Source organism: Astyanax mexicanus, chromosome 6 (genome assembly GCF_023375975.1).
Source record: "Astyanax mexicanus isolate ESR-SI-001 chromosome 6, AstMex3_surface, whole genome shotgun sequence".
Taxonomy (NCBI): domain Eukaryota; kingdom Metazoa; phylum Chordata; class Actinopteri; order Characiformes; family Acestrorhamphidae; genus Astyanax; species Astyanax mexicanus.
The window spans coordinates 53,600,405-53,617,500 of record NC_064413.1 but is presented as its reverse complement, the minus strand read 5'-3'; the positions used below and the strand labels follow the sequence as shown (position 1 = coordinate 53,617,500).

Genomic DNA, 17,096 nt, shown 5'->3' with positions numbered 1-17,096 from the left:
AGATTTTAAATATAATCCAGCTTCATTTAAAAACCATCACCTCACTTTTTTCTTTCTTTTTGGAGGAACACCACTGCTCCTCTCCTTCTCGTCGCTCTGCCTCTTCTCTGCTGCTCCTCCTCCTCCTCGCTCTTCCTCCTCCTTGCAGCCACCCATCTGACCCCTGTGAGCTTCACCATCCAAGCTCAACCCATCACCACCTGAGACCAGGCCAGATTTGAACCAGCAACCTCTTGATTACGAGGCAAGGCTTTTCCCACAAAGCCACCAAGTCTCACTTGTGATTAATGCTTTTTTTGGGGGGTTTGTCCTTTAATTTCGGGCGGGGGAGGGAGGGAAGGAGAGCAAGAGAAAGAGTGCGAGCGAGAGAGAGAGAGAGAGAGAGAGAGAGAGAGAGAGAGAGAGATGTTCCTTTAGTTCTAAGTTGGAGAGCTGTTAAACTCTACCTTATGGGTTTTGGTCAACATCAGTCTTTCAGTCGTCTTTTCTTCAAGAAACTGATTTCAGATGCTAGACTCTATATCAAGTCTTGGTAGAGGGAAAGTGAATAGTTGACTTTTGGTAGACTACCTTAGGGCTCTTGATCAACATCAGCCTTTTAATCACCTCTTCCTCAAATGACTGATTTCAGATGCTGCTAAACACAATCAGGTCTTGGTTGAGGGAAAGTGAGTAAATTGACTGTAGCTGACTCTATGGAAGAAGCTGGAGAGCTTGTTTCTTTGACTTTTGGTTTTAAGTTGGTGAGCTGGTAGATTCTACCAGATGAGAGATTAAGAGTAATAAACACTGTGGAATTAATTATTTCTTGTGGGAGATAATCAGCGGATGTCTGGAGCTCAAGGGACGTTTAGTTTCTCACAAATACCCAACACAAACTCATTTAGTTTAATGTGCTGTTAGAGACAATCCACTCTCCTCTTCTAAGGATTGGAACTGGTGGTCTTGTGTGCTCTGGCTATTTAGAATGTAAACCTGCAACTAGACTTATTGGTCTACCAAAGAAGAACCATTTTATCCACAAAATACCAGAACCATTTGAGCATTATGTTTTGGGCTGGTTTCTTTGCGCCCTTTATTTACCCTAAAACATATTGTGAACAATTTGGTTTTCTGTTATGGTCCAAATGTAGCTCAGGATAGACCTTTTTCAGACCACATTTATCTCAACATATTTTCGGAAAGACCTTTTGTTTTTGTAACTGTATTGAGATACACTGTATTGCCAAAAGTATTTACTTTCCATCGGAATCACTGAATTCAGGTGTTTCAATCTCTTTGGCACAGGTGTATGAAGCCAAGCACCATGCAGACTGTTTATACAAATATTCTCGCTAATCAATATTCCACAGTCAAATATCAGTGGTATACAGATATTTACATTATTTTTTATAAAGTACCACTGTTCCATTTTCATACTTCCAAAGCAGATTAACTCTTGCTTTAATCCATATTCTTAAAAAAATAGCATCAACTGATGAATTCAAAACATTGACTCTTTATTTTGCAGAATCAGAAAAAAGAGAAAGAAACTCATAAATCAAAGTATTTTAAACCTTTATTTGCTTTAATATTTCTTTATCTTTATCTCTAAGGGAATTCTTCAGTCCATTCCTTTTTCAGCAGCGTCTACATTTCTGTTTCTGTTCTCCAACTGGTCTGTCTGCATTGATTAACTGGAAACCTCAAAGCAGGTCTCCTCATCATCTCTAACAGTTCTACGCTATTACATCTGCTTTAATAAGTAATATTAAGTAACAAAAAGCTTCCTGTTCAGAAACGAGTCTAGAAAAAGAGAAGGAATTCATGTGTGGAGTTCCAGTGTTCCCTCTGTCCGCCTCCAAACTCCTTTTCAGTTCCATTTCCTGCAGTTTACTGCAGCACAGGAACGAGGAATCTTACACTGGTCATCTTCAATATCACAGCTGAGAAAAAGAGGAAGAGAATAAAGCATCTAAATTAAAACTATTTCAAATCAGTCAAAATCCTTTAGCAGTGTTGTTTGGCTCACTTTATATTCTTGCAAATGTTTTTGTTTTTTTAACCCATAATGTATAATTATTACTATTAGGTACATTAGGTACAGTAAGTACAAATTTAATTAAATTGATTTGAGGGTTTTTGGGCACTTGGCTTGGCTGCCCTTATTTTTTCTCAGGCTATGTAGTAGTTTATTGTGGAATTCACTGTGGATCTCTGTGAATCTGCATGCAGGTAATGCAGTTTTGAGTTTTCTGTTTTTTAGAACATTATTACAGCTTGTTTTAATACGTTTATCCTTAAAACTCATATCATACTAAAGATAAAGATATGATAAATTGTACATCCCTATAGAGAGTGTCAGTAGGAAGCATTATGTAACACTATCAGCAGATCAGAGCTAGAATCTACTGGACTAAACTGTGATCTCAGATTTACTTGTAGTGTTGTAACGGTAAGTCTTTTAACTGTGTTCTTATTGTTCTTGTTTCTTGTTGTAACGGTTTTGTTTAAACTTTGTGTAAAGTGTGTTGTTTAAACAGTTATCTTATAGCATTCTTACTGTCATCTATTGTTCCACTAGGTGTTTATCTAATTGTGTTGCTCATTCTTGTTGCTTACTTCAAACAGTTGCACCATCATTCTGTGTTGTTCCAACTCTTTTAACTGTTAATCTGTTTCTACTACATCTAACTAACTAATCTAACTCATATTTTAACATTACTGATCAGTTTTTTTTGGTCTTTTGTGTGTTTTGTTCTAACTTTGCTCTTCCACATGGTTTGTAAAAAGTTTGATCAGTTAATTGAACAGAAAGTACATTTGTACATCATTTAATTGTGAAATTGTAGAGAATTGTAGAGTATCCATGACTACAACTCAAATATAGCACTTTATTTACTATCTAAACCCATCAGTGAACCTACATTTGCTTTGTGAGTAGTTGTAGATGGAATGATAAAGATCATGATGATGGTGAAACTTTTGCTAAGCTAAACACATGCTTTCTTTGGGGACTATTTAATTTATTTGGTGATTTTAAGCATTAATGTTGATCTTCTACTGATGTTCCACAGCTTTCTTAGTTTTTCAGTAATTAAATAAAATCTAATTTATTGTAACATATATTTCTGAGTAGACTATATATATTTTACAGTGTAATCAAGTCATTTTTAACACTCTTGCTTAAAATAAAACACTGTTAAAAGTAATGAAGAGTATCATCTTGACAGAATGATTCTTATTCTGCACTAAAGACTCTGTATTGTAGCCTGAAGATGAAGTAGTAAAACACTTACCCTATAAATCAGAAGAACAAAACAAACTTTACAGATCAGTACTGAACATTTCCTCCACGTTAGAGTCTCTCCCATCGTTCAATATGCACAGTCCGTGCACAGCTTTCCAAATCTAGAACATGAACATGGATGGAGCTCACCAATTGTCCTTAGATAAAGAGCTTTAGTCCATGTAAGTCATTTCTGAGAGTGATAACAGAATCCAGAAAAGAAGCTCTTATTTAAGTTCATGCAGGACCAGAAGCTTTATGTACCAGATACAGTAAATCTCCTTATTGAGTCTGAAATCCTGAGATATCCCATAAAAAAGAGGAGATTGAAGAAACAGTAGAACATCCAATGATTTCCCTCCCTAATTCAATCTCTTCTTCTCTGCAGTATCATAGATAAATATAAGCTATTACTGCCCTCCAGAGGCAGAAAGTAGAAGTGACACCAGAGTGTGTTACACCTCTTCCCCCTTAACTAAAGGTTTTACCAAGCAGTAGAACCCTTTCACATTCTCTACATGGTAAGAGTGGACTTAATCAGGTGTAGGAAGAATTGTAACTCTGTAGTTCACATTATCTAACTTTTTACACCTTTGCTGACTCTTTCCATTTCTAGAAATGCTAGAACATGGAGCATGAATTCACCACTTGTTCAGACTGATGGATGGGTACTGATCCAGATCAAATCTCATTCCTATTAATCTTGTTTTAGTTTAGTTTAGTTGTAGTGTTTTAGCTCGTCTGCTCTGTGATTTTTCAGGGTTCTCTTGTACTTTCTGCAGTAGTTGTTGTTGTCATTGAACAGTGTTATAAACTGGTTTGGGTTTTGTGAACAAGATGCTGTAATGGTCCTTTTTCAGTTTTTAACCCAGTCCTATTTCTGCTTGGGTGTATCCTGTACTTTCACAGGGTAACGTATATGATGAGAATTAAGAGTCTCTGTTTTTACCATTTGTCTCATTGGTTGCAGTGTTTTAACAGCATTCTGAGTTGTGGAAATCTCTTCCCAGTTAACAGCAGGTTATCTGCACTGATATCTGGGTTGTTAGTAGCTGGATAACTGTTGATTGAACAGGTTTTAGAATAAATGGAGAAATTGTGGACAGAGCATCTGAAACCACATTGCATTGACCATTGTGATACCCTACAGCAGGGGTGTCCAAACTTTTTTTGTTGGGGGCCAGAAGGAGAAATATATTTGAAGTCACGGGCCACAGACTGTAATAAAACAAATAATGAAATATAACTTAAAGACACTTTGGCCCGTTTTTCTGCGCTAGAAATGCGCACCCTCTTCGCTTTCAGACTCTTTTGCCCTGTTTTTCTGTGCTAGAAATCAAATCAAATCAAATTTATTTGTATAGCGCTTTTTACAACAGGTGTTGGCACAAAGCAGCTTTACAGAAACATGATTACAGGACAAAGAATCAGGCAAAACATTAAACATAGAAAATACAGAATACAGAACCCTCAGTGAGCGCGGAGGCAAGGAAAAACTCCCTCAGAGCTGCAGGAGGAGGAAGAAACCTTGGGAGGACCAAGACTCACATTTGAGGGGGGACCATCCTACCACTGGTCAAACGGCTTTTAAGTTAAAATTTAAAAAGTCTTTTATACATCCACATAGGTTTTATGTATTCAGGAGTGTAATAGCGCCACTAATGGCTTGGATGTAATCTGTAGTGGAGAATAAGATGGACGATGAGCAGCTGATCTGTGGTGGTGGTGGAGAAGAGCTGACTTCAGAAACTTCCATCAGTCTGGCCGGACAGGAGACGCGAGAGCCTGAGGGTCCAACATCGGTATCGGGTCAGACAGGTGGGCAGTCAGTAACTCGGAGGAAGGCAGAGAGATGGAATTAGTTTTGACTGGATTTATGTAAAACGGAGAATATTAAAACATTATCAGAGCGTGGCAAATGACTCCGGCAGAACTGAATAAAACAGCCTAACTAAAGGCAGAGAGCCAGAAGGTAACATAGACATGGAGGCTCCCTGAAACACTGGCATCCACCCACTCCACCGTCCACAAACCTGAGTGACCGTGTGCAGTGGGAGAACAACAGCACCAGCATCTCAGTTTACCACAATTCCCTCTGTCCATGAACCCCTGAATCTGCAGCCTTATCTAAAGGAAAAAAACATTAATTACCAAAAGCTAAACTAAACAAGTAAGTTTTCAGTCTAGACTTAAAGATTGAGACTGTGTCTGAGTCCCGAACATATTCGGGGAGATTATTCCAGAGTTGAGGCGCTTTATAAGAGAAAGCTCTTCCTCCTGCAGAGCTCCTCTGAATTTTAGGGACTACTAAGAAACCAGCACCCTGAGATCTAAGTAATCGTGGTGGCTCATAACAGGAGATGAGGTCTCGTAAATACTCAGGAGCGAGCCCGTGTAGGGCTTTATACGTTAACAGGAGAATTTTATAGTCTATGCGGAATTTGACTGGCAGCCAGTGCAGTGCTGACAGGACTGGACTAATATGGTCAAATTTTCTAGTTTTAGTAAGGACCCTGGCTGCAGCATTTTGAACTAGCTGAAGTTTATTTAAGTGACTGCAGTAACATCCAGACAGTAGCGCATTACAATAATCTAGCCTTGAGATAATGAAGGCATGGACTAATTTTTCTGCGTCATGCAGTGATAGGGCATTTCTTAGCTTGGCGATGTTACGTAGGTGTAGAAAAGCTGTTCTAGTAATGCGCACCCTCTCCGTTTTTAGACTCTTTTACCCGTTTTTCTGCGCTAGAAATGCGCACCCTCTCTGCTTTTAGACTCTTTTACCTGTTTTTCTGAGCTAGAAATGCACACTCTCAGCTTTTAGACTCTTTTGCCCTGTTTTTCTGTGCTAGAAATGCGCACTCTCTCCGCCTTTAGACTCTTTGGCCCGTTTCTAACACCTAGTGTTCAAACTTTGAATCTCACATTATAAAAACCTGCTTAACAGCGGGCCAACTTTCATTCTATTTCTAAAATACCTCGTGGGCCGCTCCAAAAAAGGAAACGGGTCGCAAATGGCCCGCGGGCCGTAGTTTGGATACTCCTGCCCTACAGTAAAACCTAAGCTCTCATGTCTTATTGCTCATCTTGTCGTTCAAGATGTCGGACAAAGTGATTAAAAAACCCACATTAGAGCAGCATTGTCAGTTTAATACATTAAAATGGTGAAGGTGTTGTTGGTTGTGTGCTTATTTATTTATTTATTTATTTATTTATTTTTCTCCACTGAGGGCATTTTAGAGACAGAAGTCACCTGAGACTCTTGTTGGTCTCTGTGGTTCAGTGGTAGAAGCAATGTTATTAAGAGTAGTAGGTAGTTGGTTCAAGTCCTGTTTTAGGCAGTGCTGTTTGATTGGTCACATTATCATTGTGATGGTGGAACACCAACGTCAAAAACTAAACTGAGATATTGTGTGTTGTGGGTAGAAGCCATGCCACCTAAAGTACAGTATTACTTTGCACATGCTCAGTTTAACATTTTAGTTGAACAGGGTCTGATAACCAATCCTGCAGGGGTTCTCATCTGATGTTGGTCACTCTATTTGCATATTGGGCGTGTCCTCCCACCTCTCACTCACCATCAGGGTGTAATCATTCTCCACAGGCTGCCTTTTCATGGGATTGTGATTATGTGTTATGTAATAATTAATGATCTATGTTTGCTTTGTTTTTGTGGTGTAAAGTGGGACTGTATGCTGGTTGGATCCAACTTGTCACATTTGGGTTTTTATTGACTTGTTTTACTGACAGTAAATACAGATGTGAAGTAGTTATGTGTTCTCAGTTTCTATTATAAGTTGATATAAATATAGTGTTCGGCCCACTACATAAATTTGATTAATGTAAAATCTTTCAGTAATTGCCAACATTATCCTTTTGACGTCATTAACTGAACCTAATGTTTTATTTCTTTCTAAAGCATACTTTGTAGAACTTACAATTGACATTTTATATATTTAATTTAATTAAAAATAATTTTTTTTGTGGTGAGCATATTTGAAGTGTTTATACATATGAAAAAATAAATGATCTGTGGTGGTTTTCTTCAAAATTCCCTTGATCCTCTTCCGGAAAACTGCCAAAGTGGGTCTAATTTAAGATGAATTTAATAGTAAAAGATCAGTGGAAAAGTGTGGAAATTCTCCCTATACTTAACATAGGTTTGTAATGGATGGTCGCTTGATGTCAGTGTTGGGAAGTTGTATTTTCAGGTATTGTCTAAACCTGACAAATAAAAAAGAGTATTTAAACACTGCAGATGAACCAGACCACTTCTTTTGATAGAACAATATTTTGGTGCTTTGGTCTTGACCGTGGTTTCCGGCATCTTTCAAACTTGATCATTTAGTTCAGACCAACCTAAAAAAAGTCTGAAAGTTCGGATCAAACAAGGTAAAAAAGGTGACAAACTCCCTAAGTTTCTTTCTGTCTCCTTTTAGGTGTGAGGGAGGCTCTTTAGGTGATTATTAGTTAGATTTTATTAGGGTTTAATGTTGTCTCAGTGAAGCTAGAGATTCCAAAGACAAAAGTTTAACAAGCACATTTCCACCATAACTGCTCAATCTCAAATCTATATGACAGATGCTCTTGCTATAAGAAACAAGAATGTGAGGAACATGGTTTCAAAAGTGGTTCATCTATGACGTTGCTCTAAGAACCATTTGTAGCACCTTAAGTTATTTTCTTTCCCCACAAACAATCTGAAAGATAAATGCTTAATAAAAAATGCTTTGCAGAAGTCTCACTGGGTGCCTCAGTGGTTTAAGCTGTGTCGCAGCAACCAGTAGGTTCTTGGTTCAAACCCAGCTCGGGGCAGTTCTTGGTTGAAGTTTTGCACAGCTCTGCCCGAAATCGAAGGTCAAGTTAAAAAAAAAAAAAGTATGGTAGGTGTGAGATCCTGTGGCTCAATGGTAGACGCTACGCCTCCCGGTCAGGAGGTCATCGGTTCAAGACCGATCAGGAACTCCAGATCACGGTTGAGGACAAGGTTCAGGAAGACCTGCGGGCAGACCCCGAGGACGAGGGGCTGTCAGAGGGCAACACAAGAACGGGGGTGGAAATAATCCGGGCTCCCCCCCGGGGCCTCCGGAGAGAAGAAAGCAGGGGGTTATGGAGCTGAAAACAAGAGGTTGGACTTAGTTTTAAATAGAATCCAGCTTCATTTAAAAACCATCACCTCACTTTTTTTCTTTCTTTTTGGAGGAACACCACTGCTCCTCTCCTTCTCATCACTCTTCCTCTTCCTCTTCTCTGCTGCTCCTCCTCGCTCTTCCTCCTCCTTCTTGCAGCCACCCATCTGACCACTGTGAGCTCAACCCATCACCACCTGAGACCAGGCCAGATTTGAACCAGCAACCTCTTGATTACGAGGCAAGGCTTTTCCCACAAAGCCACCAAGTCTCACTTGTGATTAATGCTTTTTTTTGGGGGGGTTTGTTCTTTAATTTCGGGCGGGGGAAGGAGGGGAGGAGAGCAAGAGAAAGAGTGTGAGTGAGTGAGCGAGCGAGAGAGAGAGAGAGAGAGAGAGAGAGATGTTCCTTTAGTTCTAAGTTGGAGAGCTGTTAAACTGTACCTTATGGGTTTTGGTCAACATCAGTCTTTTATTCATCTTTTCTTCAAGAAACTGATTTCAGATGCTAGACTCTATATCAAGTCTTGGTAGAGGGAAAGTGAATAGTTGACTTTTGGTAGACTACCTTAGGGCTCTTGATCAACATCAGCCTTTTAATCACCTCTTCCTCAAATGACTGATTTCAGATGCTGCTAAACACAATCAGGTCTTGGTTGAGGGAAAGTGAGTAAATTGACTGTAGCTGACTCTATGGAAGAAGCTGGAGAGCTTGTTTCTTTGACTTTGTTTAGCATCAGTCTTTCAGACACCTCTGCTTTAAGAGCCTTTGATTTCAGATGATTCTAAACAGTCCATTAGGTCTTGGTTGAAGGATATTTAGAAATTTATTTGACTTTAGAAAGAACTTTTTTTGGCCTTGTGGTCGGCTCAACCTTAGAGTTCTCTTGGTCAACATCAGTCTTTCAGTCATCTCTTCTTCTGGAGACTTTGATTTTCGATGCCCCTAAACACTATGAAGTCTTGGTTGACAAAAAGGAGCTTGTTTCTTGAACTTTAGATGGACTCTACCTTATAAGTCTTAATCAACATCAGTCTTGCACTTCTTCTCCAAATTACTTTCGTTTTTGATGCTCGTAAATATTATCAAGTCATGATTAAGGGACAGTGAGTAATTGATTATGGTTGACTCTTAGGAAGAAGCTAGGGAGCTTGTTTGTACGACTTTTGGTTTTAAGTTGGTGAGCTGGTAGACTCTACCAGCTGAGAGATTAAGAGTAATAAACACTGGAATAAATTATTTCTTGTGGGAGATAATCAGCGGATGTCTGGAGCTGAAGGGACATACAGTTTCTCACAAATACCCAACACAAACTCATTTAGTTTAATGTGCTGTTAGAGACAATCCACTCTCCTCTTCCAAGGATTGGTGCGGTTGTAGGGTTAAAGAACATCTGATTGAACAGTTGATTAAACTGGTGGTCTCTTTTGTGCTGCTGGTTATTTAGAATGTAAACCTGCAACTAGACTTATTGACCTACCAAAGAAGAACCATTTTTTTCCACTAAATACCAGAACCATTTGAATATTATGTTTTGGGCTGGTTTCTTTACGCCCTTTATTTACCCTAAAAAAATATTGTGAACAATTGATTATCTGTTATGGTCCAAATTTAGCTTTTTGGACCACATTTATCTCAACATATTTCCAGAAAGACCTTTTGTTTTTGTAACTGTATTGAGATACAGTGTATTGCCAAAATTATTTACTCTCCATCTGAATCATTAAATTCAGGTGTTTTAATCACTTTAGCACAGGTGTCTGAAACCAAGCACCATGCAGACTGCTTTATTCAGTGTAACGTTTAGCAGTTTAATTTTCTGACTGTTTCAAGCTAAATTCAAGCGAAAATAGAAAAATTGGGTCTAAAACTAAATCTTTTTTTTTCATTTCAGTTTAGCTAAGAAGAAATGGGTTTTCATCCAATTTTTTTATCATTTAGTTTTTCATTTTATTCTTTGGCAAACAGAATTTTTAAAGAAAAATGAAAATCTTTTCCCGATTTTCAGATTTTCAGTGCATTTTTGTGTCTTGTAACACAAATCTGTTGGTATAATCAAAGTTTGCAAAATGGAAAAATCAGAAAAATAAATAAAATATTTTATTTTTTATTTTTTCTTAAATTCCGATTGTGAGGAATAAAAAGACATAAAGAGATAAAAAACTAATGTTGGAAAAATGCATGAAAACTTATTTTTAGTACATTGCACTACATAAAAAATTAAATAATACATTTTTACATTAAATTGTCTATTTTTGAATTTAGCCTCAAGTGGTCAAAAATATAATTAATAAACATTACACTGACCCTGCTTATACAAATATTCTTGCTTCTCAATATTCCACAGTCAAATATCAGTGGAGTTATAATACAGTGTAAGCAACTCAACTCAGCCATGAAGTCATAGAATAGTTAAAATTACAGATCCTGTCAGCAGATTTACCAACTTACCAATCTCTACAGAGCCCCTTGTACCCCTTGCTGTTCCAACATGACTTTAAACCAGTGAACAAAGTAAACTTTATAAATTCATGGCTTGAATTTGAGTCCTGACCTCAACCTGATTGGTTAAATTATATCAGATACTGTGATCAAGGTATTCTTTTCCAACATCAGTGTCTGACCTCACAAACAGACTTCTGGAAGAATTGTTAAAATTAGCATAAACACACTCCTAAACCTTGTGGAAATCCTTCCTAGAAGACTTGGAAGTTAATATAGCTGCAAACGGTGGACTGATGGATTAATCCTGGATTCATACTTACTTTCTATGGATTGAGAATGGGATGTCACTCAGTTCATGTTGATGCAAAGGAAGACAAGCAGTTTAATGTATGTGAGGGTGAAGAACTTTATAAAGCTACTAATCAACCCCACCTGATCCATCTAATTACTGCCTAACATGATCATGGTGAAGAACTAAGAGGTGAGCTCTTTAAAAACCCTCCCTAATCATCTTCCAGTGGAGGATACACCAGAGCATTCTACCCAGAAAGTCTTATAGGGATTTTCAACTGACATAAATGTTCATGAAATACGTTCTGAAGAAATAATAAAATGTATAAAACCCAGCGCATTACTCTTTGCATTAGGGGTGAGCTGAAAGTGAGTATTGTGATTGGCCCAGTTCATCAGTAGTTAACATCCTGTTAAAAAGGGCTCAGCTGTACCATTTCCCCAGTACCACTGATGTCACAAACAGCTCTGTGTGATTGGTGCATCCCATGATTGCAAAAGTGAAAGAAAAATGTAAAAGCAAAAAAAAAAAAAAAAACTGCAAAGATTTAGGTTGTCAGATTTTTAGAAAATATAGATTCTACATTATAATACAATTCTCAATTTTTTTGTTTAATTTACAGTCTGTACACATAGACCCAATCCCAATCCACCCATTGTTGGAGTAGGTATATTAAGTTTAGTGTAGTATTTGGTTGAGTATTTATAAGCTTTTGCTTAGTTTTTTTAAATACAGATATTAACATTATTTTTATAAAGTACCACTGTTCCATTTTCGTACTCCCAAAGCGGATTAACTCTTGTTTAAATCCACATTCTTAAAAAATATCTTCAACTGATGAATTTAAAACATTGACTCTTTATTTTGCAGAATCTGAAAAAAAGAGAAAAAAAATCATATATCAAAGTATTTTAAACCTTTTTTTGCTTTAATATTTCTTTATCTTTATCCCAAAGGAAAGTCTTCAGTCCATTCCTTTTTCAGCAGCGTCTACATTTCTGTTTCTGTTCTCCAACTGGTCTGTCTGCATTGATTAACTGGAAACCCTGAAGCAGGTCTCCTCATCATCTCTAACAGTTCTACAGTCTTACATCTGATCTGATAAATAATATTAAGTAACAAAATGCTTCCTGTTCAGAAACGAGTCTAGAAAAAGAGAAGGAATGAATGTGTGGAGTTCCAGTGTTCCCTCTGTCCGCCTCCAAACTCCTTTTCAGTTCCATTTCCTGCAGTTTACTGCAGCACAGGAACGAGGAATCTTACACTGGTCATCTTCAATATCAGCACAGCTGAGAAAAAGAGAAAGAGGAAGAGAAAAAAGCATCTAAATTAAAACTATTTCAAATCAGCCAAAATCCACTAGTAGTGTTGTTCAGCTGACCTTTTACTTCTTGCAAATCTTCTTGGTTTTTGACCCATAATGTATAATGCACAGTTGTATTTTTTTACTTGTGTAAATGCTACTTTTTGTATAAATCACATGACCCCTCCCTCTCAAACCCAAAAGAGGAACTCATACAGCTTGTGCTATTTCTATTAAAACAATAAATAATTTATCATAATCTAATATAAATGTAATCTGGTCCAATAATTGTGAGAGTAATTTGAGGTCATATCATCTAGGACCACTATGGAGTGGATTTTATGATACTGTGGAGTATTTGAGTCTCTGACTGGATGTCTAGTATATATGAATACACTTGGTTACATCATGTATTTGGATTGTCTGGGTAAGATTTTAACCAAATACATGTACACTTAATAGTCAATTGTGTCTCCAGTCAGTCAGACTAAAATCTGAAAATGTAAGCAAGTTTTTAATCTAGAGTAAAACTGGAATAATGCTCTAATTACCCAAATACAAATAGTCAGTAAAGTTTCACAGTGTAAAGCCAGGCTCTGACTTACCTCCTCCTGCTCTGTATCTGGTGGTTGGATCTGATGATTATTTTCTGGCCTCTCCTAAATGTCACAACCTCTGCTGTGAAGTTGGGTGTGGTTGACATACCTGAGGAAACAAATTCTATTATATTGTCAATGAGACAGACAGCGTAATATAACCACTGATTACTCTTTGAGCAAAGATACATGCTGATCTGTAACTACAATAGTAGAAAGTTCCATTTCCTATGTTCCAGGTTCACCAGTGACTGTTGCATTAAATACAAGGACTCCATAGTTCTATAGTTTAAAAAGCATCATCAAAAGCTACTTTTTATTACATTAGTAGGAGAAAAACAAACAAATTATGGACATTAAGATCATTCTTTAGTAAGACTACATATCACAGTTTGCCACATCATGGTGTATTGTGCAATGCCCTTAGATGCATAAAGCCCTGTACCCTGCAAGACACAGCACAAAGCTGTGGGCTAAAATTACTTTTATTATTTCTGCAGTTTATATGGAGGTTTTAAATTCAACATTCATTCTATAAAATCAAAAATGCATGCAACTAATGTTTTTTTAAGATGAGTACTATTACAAACATTCTTAAACAGCTGTGTTGTTGGATACCACACCGGGAGAATAAAACCACACCAGCACCAAAGAAAGGAACAGGATTAAATAAAACATACCTCCCTTTTCTTCAGTTACAAAAGAGACTCTAAGCTTTCCTGGCCAATAACTAAATACATCGGGTTCTGCTGCTCAGCACCTTAGTGAAACTAATCAGATTAGAGTTCTACCTCAATACACTGAGTTACCTCAACCCAACCTAGGAATAGTGTCAGTAGATTAGGCCAACAGAGTCGTTCAGTTTAACACCAAACTAAAACCACAGCATATCGTGTTGACATATCCGCTCTCTCCGGCAGCCATCTTGGATTCTGTATTTGAAAGGTGGCTCCTCCCTCAGTATTCTAGCCAGTCCCTCATTGGTCAGATCAAGTCAGCAACACTTAATGTATAAAGAGAGCCAGGAAGAAACAAATGCACACAAAAAACAAGACATTGTGGACTAAAATAAAATAAATTCACAGCAATGCCCACTGCTAAAAAAAATAATTCTCCTCTTCTGCAGTTTTAACCTGCATGTTTCTTTCTCTCTTTAAATAAAGATAAATAAATAATTGTTTTCCTCCTAAATAAATCTATAAAACTTAATATTAAGAGTATTTTTATATTATATATTATTATTATTATTATTATTATTATTATTATTATTATTATTATTATTATTATTATTATTATATATTATTTTAGATTATTTTAAAACAAATATAGTAGGCCCCAAACTGCAGCATTGCAAATTTCCAATTTGTGGCAGGGTTATTAGGCAACCGTATGTTTATATAAATATGAATAAACAAAAGCTGTAAACGAATAAATATGAAAATACTGAGAGGTAATATATCGAGATAATGAAACAAACATTTGTCTTCTGCCTTTTTTCCTTCACCACAAACAAGAATTAGGTCTAAAATGAAAGTTTGTGCTAGCCTATATACGTCAGATCACCTGTTTGAAGAAATCTGCTGTGAGATTATAAACATTTGCATTTAATTTTGTTAGGATTCTCCTTCCAAATTTTCATTTACTTGTATACAGGAGCATCCCAAAAAAATCATCTCATTATCATCATTTATATCATCTCAAAGTTACTTTATTTCAGGAATCCAGTTCAAAATGTGAAACTTATATATTATATAGATGTATTAAACAAAGAGTGATCTATTTATGAGACACTGACTTTTGAGTTTTCATTGGCTGTAAGTGATAATTATCAACAATAAAAGACATAAAGGATTAAAATAGATCACTCTGTGTTTAATACATATATATTAATTTAACTTTTTGTAAAGTAACTTTTCAGTGATATTCTATTTTTTTTATTACTTAGGTGCATCTGTAGTTATATTGCTCATGATATATATTTCTATATAATTATTAATTAACATGTCATCATTGAGCATTTATTTTTTATTTATTTTTTATTTTTCATAAAAAAAAAAAAAAACTCCACTTGAAGAATCTCAGTCGAATCATGATTCCTTAATGACTTTCAGGGGGCAGCCTTACATGCTGCACCCTATCTAGTTAAATGAGTATGATATGGACAAAAAAAATGATAATGCTGATGGATATTCAAAGATTCAATGAGTTTATTGTCATGTGCACAGTAAGAAACAAGTTTCTTTGTACAATGAAATTCTTTCTTTGCCCCTCGCCAAGTATGCCGCATAAAGATAAAAATAGAAAATATGCAATAAAGAAAGAAATAAACTAACTAAAACAAATATTAAATTGGTGTTGAATTTACATCCAGGATGGAAATATATACATGAAAACTGTAATGGGATATGGATATTATTTTCAAGTAAGTACATGTTATGTATGTATGTACATGTTGATATCTCTATCAATGTGAAACTAAAACATTTTTGGGCACTTGGCTTGGCTGCACTAATAATTTTTCCCAGGCTAAGTAGTAGTTCGATGAGGCATTTACTGCAGGCATTTACTGGCACACTGTCCTCTGCTGCTGCATGTCAGTAATGCAGTTATTGCAGCTCTTGAAATATGTTTATCCTTAAAACTTATATTACGTGTCAGTAGGATGCATTATGTTGACTCTAAAAGCAAGATCAGAGCGAGGACCTACTGGGCCGAGCTGTGACCACATTTTCTCTTTTTACATGTAGTGTTGGTACCTGTAAGTCAAGATGTGGTGCTCACCTTTAGAGGAGGATCTATTCACCACCAGGTTCTTATAGCCCTGCTCAATCAGTCAGGGTCTTGTCCATGAAGAAGATGCTCTGGTCCTTGAGGGCGCAGGTGAAAGGGTACAGTAGGTGGTGGCAGCTACTGGAGACTCCATTCTGCTGACAGCATGCACAGTGCACAGACAGGCCACGTCTCAGAGCTACTTCTACATTAATAAGCTCACCTGCTTGGGTCTTGTATACTTCTGCTGACTGCAGGGCACAGTTCAGGTGCACCCACATGTCCAGGTCTGTTTTTTTTTTTATCTGACTGTTGTGCTCTGTGTTCTGCTGCAGGTCTTAGGTGTTGCTCTAACTGTGGTTTTCAATGTCAAACCACATGTTTTAACTGTGATGTTTTAAATGATGCTCTGTGTTTATCCATGTGTTCTGTTTTATTCTTTATTCTTCTAAATCAGATTTTTAAGTATATTGTATTTTTATAGCTAATTGCTGAAGGCTCTGGGTAAGGTTTTTTTTTTACTGTGGTAAGGAAGTGATGGTATGGGGTATTTTGAAGCGCAGGGTGCAGGGTTATCGTGGTTCAGTTTTTGGCGCGTGACTGACCATTGAATTTCGACGTCCTTTCACAGGATCAATCGCGCAACGCGTTTTTCCGCCGCCAATATAGAAACACGCCAGAAATTTACCTGAACACACATCATTTCCAGACCACCACGCCCATCAGCCTTAATATATTCCAGAAGTTCATTGCTATTTTAAGGACGCGTGCGCAAGGCGTAATAATAGACTGTTGACGGGGTGTACGATGGCAACGCGCCACGCTACACACCTGGTGTACGATAGGGCCCCTAGTCTTTTTAGTAGTCGAGTCAGTGTCAAGACTGAGGCTGGGAAACACTGAGACTGAGACCGAGATCAAGACCAAGACCAAGACTGATCACAAGTATCGGCTGTATCTATCAAAATTACTCTTAATCTGTGTCTCTTCTAAAACCTAATCAGAAGTCACAACATAAAGTTATCTGAGTCAGATTCCATTTGTTTTCAATATAAAATTTGAAAACAGTCAAACTAGTAATTACTACCAAATTAAATTAAATTAGTAAAAACTACTAATCCTGTGTACCAGAACACGAACCCTTAAAAAAAACGGAACTAATAACACGTCATCCTCTGCAGCTAGCAAATTCCGAAAGAAAAGTATTCATTGATTGCAGTAGCGCAAAAAGGGGGTATGCAGCGTATGCGATGTATAAAACGCTGCACTAGAGGGGGGCCAAATCAAAGCCCCA

General features: G+C 37.1%; 1 long non-coding RNA gene across 1 annotated transcript; it reads right to left on the bottom strand.

Annotated features, from left to right (window-relative positions):
• Positions 1–1,540: 1,540 nt before the first annotated feature.
• Positions 1,541–14,082, bottom strand: LOC103033786 (uncharacterized). Its single transcript, XR_007439667.1, has 3 exons — positions 13,714–14,082; positions 13,043–13,142; positions 1,541–1,925 (listed from the first exon to the last, which is right to left on the bottom strand). It is a non-coding gene; the product is annotated as an uncharacterized LOC103033786 (long non-coding RNA).
• Between the last annotated feature and the right edge of the window lie 3,014 nt (positions 14,083–17,096).